We start from the raw sequence: 3798 nt of genomic DNA, 5'->3' as shown, positions 1-3798 counted from the left end.
ACAGTAATACAATCTTTCATAGACGTGTTTAAACGCAATAAATATAAGAAACACATTATTCAATGCGTTTTACTTTTGCATTTACTTCTAGATTGATATATGAAATTGCTCAAGCAAGTGGCAAAACATTTAAACTACTTTTCTTACATTATCACAAACATTCTAAATTAAAACTTACCATTGACAAAAACAGTCAGCTCTACTGCCTTTTCTTTTGCATTTAAATCTTTATTACAAGCAATCCTGCGGTTCATAAAGAACTTTGTTTTCCTACCTCCACGAGTGCCATCTATTATTGCCTTGTTTATTTAACCCTCGTGTACTGTTCCCGGGTCAATTTGACCCGCCTATTTTAATGTTCTTAGGCAACTACAGACCCAAAATAATAACATTAATTGGTTATATTTTATTATTTTAGTTTTTTACTATCCTATGAAACTAAAAAAAAAAGCTTTTCCCCACTCATTTCAATACAGAAAAATATTTTGTCAGCCAAAGATGGTAAAAATGAGCTATCATTTCTTTTTTCAATCTATCTGAAATATTATTAAACCTATGTTGTTTTTCTTGAAATTGTGAGACTTTCTCATTTAGGGTCATGAACATGCATGCAAAGTTTCAACACGCTGATGTGTTTTGACATGATTAAAACATTTTTTACGTTCGTACTGTTCCCAGGTCAATTTGTCCCGCCTATTTTAATGTTCTAAGGCAACTCTACAGACCTAAAATAATAACATTTATTGGTTAGATTTTGTTATTTTAGATTTTTTACTATCTTATGAAGCTAAAAATTTTGCTTTTCCCCACTTATTTCAATGCAGAAAAATATTTTGTCAGCCACAGATGGTAAATATGAGTTATCTTTTATTTTTTCAATCTATCTGAAATACTATTTAACTCACGTTGTTTTTCTTAAAATTTTGTTTCTTTTTCTGATTTAGGGTCATGAACATGCATACACAGTTTCAACACACTGATGCATTGTGAAATGTACCTATACGTTTTTTTTATACGTGTGTAATGTTCACGGATCATAGGCAGCCATTCAAAAGCAACTGTACAGACACAAAATAACAACAAATTCCTTTGTTGTATGTCAGAGCTCCTCAACTCTAGTCCTGAAGTGCCTCCTAGTGCCAGTGTCTTGATGAGTTTAACAACTTTTTAATTTCAAAGTTTGTGAAAACAAAACTGTTTAGCCTTTTAACTGTAAGTCCCACTTTTTGAGCATAGACATAAAAATGACTTTTTCAGCCAAAATTATAAAACTTGAATACTTCAGAGCACAGACTTAAGACTGGTATCTTTTAAAGGTGAAACATGACAGATTGTAGAAAAAACAGTTATAAAAGTAAATGTATAAAATGTTATAGAAGTTTAAATTTATGAAAATATAAAAATATATTTTTAATATTTTATATAAAATAGCAATTTTACAAAACACGTTTACAACCAAATCTTCAAGAAAATCAACGCAAAACATCTGAAGTTTTGTGCCAAATTTTAGGTTGATCTCAAAAAATGAATTTTTAAGTATGATTTTGTGGATGCAGTACCAAACTTTTCCACTAGATTATATACAGGGACTCTTGATTTCCATTTATTGTTTGAGTGTTCTGAACTATATATTTCCAGTTTTCAAAATATTTATGAAGTAGACATCCTATCCAGAAATAGTTTGGGCAGTAACTTTAATATTTAATTTGAATTCAATCTCTAAAACACATAAAACCATACGTATAGAATAATAGTGTGTTTGGCACCATATCACAAATGGAGAATCTATCGCTATTTATCTATTGCTCTGTCATTCATTTGAAAAACAGTCACTCTAGTTTTCAAAATATGAAAACTAGAGTCCGAAACCTTTCAAATGATATATACAGGTGCATCTCAATAAATTAGAATGTCGTGGAAAAGTTCATTTATTTCAGTAATTCAACTCAAATTGTGAAACTCGTGTATTAAATAAATTCAATGCACACAGACTGAAGTAGTTTAAGTCTTTGGTTCTTTTAATTGTGATGATTTTGGCTTACATTTACACACAGACGTGTCAAGGAATTTGGCTACAGTTGTCGTATTCCTCTTGTTAAGCCACTCCTGAACCACAGACAACGTCAGAGGCGTCTTACTTGGGCTAAGGAGAAGAAGAACTGGACTGTTGCCCAGTGGTCCAAAGTCCTCTTTTCAGATGAGAGCAAGTTTTGTATTTCATTTGGAAACCAAGGTCCTAGAGTCTGGAGGAAGGGTGGAGAAGCTCATAGCCCAAGTTTCTTGAAGTCCAGTGTTAAGTTTCCACAGTCTGTGATGATTTGGGGTGCAATGTCATCTGCTGGTGTTGGTCCATTGTGTTTTTTGAAAACCAACGTTACTGCACCCGTTTACCAAGAAATTTTGGAGCATTTCATGCTTCCTTCTGCTGACCAGCTTTTGTTGGTTAAATGACCATGGTGTTGGTGTGCTTGACTGGCCAGCAAACTCACCAGACCTGAACCCCATTGAGAATCTATGGGGTATTGTCAAGAGGAAAATGATAAACAAGAGACCAAAAAATGCAGATGAGCTTAAGGCCACTGTCAAAGAAACCTGGGCTTCCATACCACCTCAGCAGTGTCACAAACTGATCACCACCATGCCACGCCGAATTGAGGCAGTAATTAAAGCAAAAGGAGCCCCTACCAAGTATTGAGTACATGTACAGTAAATGAACATACTTTCCAGAAGGCCAACAATTCACTAAAAGTTTTTTTTATTGGTCTTATGAAGTATTCTAATTTGTTGAGATAGTGTGGGGGAGTGGCAGTCAAAAATATTGGTTAAAAACATTTTTATAAATCATAAATTCAGATATTCATTCTTTGTAATGTGTGAAAAGTATTGATATTAAAAGTTTGTTGATTGTACTTGATTGTATGTTTGTTTTTTTTTTCCCTAATTTTTGTGGAATTACATTGAATCCAATACGGGTCAATTTGACCTGGACAATACAGGAAGTCACCTGTTTATGAACAGTACATGAGGGTTAAAAGTGCTCTTTTCCTAGTCTTTTCTTTTTCCTTTTCCTAGCCAAAAAGCCATAGCCTATGTGTTGACTGTGAAACACAAACCTCTCACGGCAGCGTCATCAGCTTGAGATCGTTTTTTTGAGATCGGCCTTTTTAGAGACCGCCGATCAATCATCCCAACATGATTATTGGCCGATAGTGATCGGCAGCCGATCAATCGGAACACCCCTAGGGCAAACATATTGAATATTAAAAATAAATTCACGTTGATTTTGCTGGTAATATAAAAAGTAATCAACTGTAAATATGGCAATGTTTTGAAGTTAATTTTGAAGTCTAATTATTTAAAAAAAATTACGTATAAATTTAAAAAAAAAAAAATAATAAAAATAACATGCCATATGACCCATGCATAAATTTTGCATGCACGCACACGCACACGCACACACACACACACACACACACACACACACACACACACACAGCAACACAGTCATGAATTCTTAAAGCAGCACATGATGATGGTAAACAATTTAAAATGCTTTAAAACCAGCAGACTTTGACCCAAGACACCATGACAGTCAAGTCATGTCTGCATGACTGATCTTATTAAAACCTCAATCACTATATGACCTTGCACAATTATTAAACCAACATGCTAGTAGGGTTGGGCCGATAGACGATGGCTGACAGACATCACGATGTTGAGCCGGCATCATGATCAAGGAGTTGTGGTTATATTATACAAGCAGTGTGATACATTATTAACAAGTTCTGTTCATGAATT

The 3798-nt window shown here is 34.0% G+C and overlaps 1 protein-coding gene across 1 annotated transcript in view; it reads right to left on the bottom strand.

Annotated features, from left to right (window-relative positions):
• The window catches only part of ralgapa2 (Ral GTPase activating protein catalytic subunit alpha 2), a 190668-nt gene that overhangs the window by 162846 nt on the left and 24024 nt on the right, over window positions 1–3798 (bottom strand). The gene's annotated exons all lie outside the window — the stretch shown is intronic.

This window comes from Sinocyclocheilus rhinocerous, unplaced genomic scaffold (assembly GCF_001515625.1).
Source record: "Sinocyclocheilus rhinocerous isolate Xijiao unplaced genomic scaffold, SAMN03320098_v1.1 scaffold955, whole genome shotgun sequence".
Taxonomy (NCBI): Eukaryota; Metazoa; Chordata; class Actinopteri; order Cypriniformes; family Cyprinidae; genus Sinocyclocheilus; species Sinocyclocheilus rhinocerous.
Note: the sequence above shows the minus strand (reverse complement) of the source record. Positions and strands in the feature narration are given on the sequence as shown.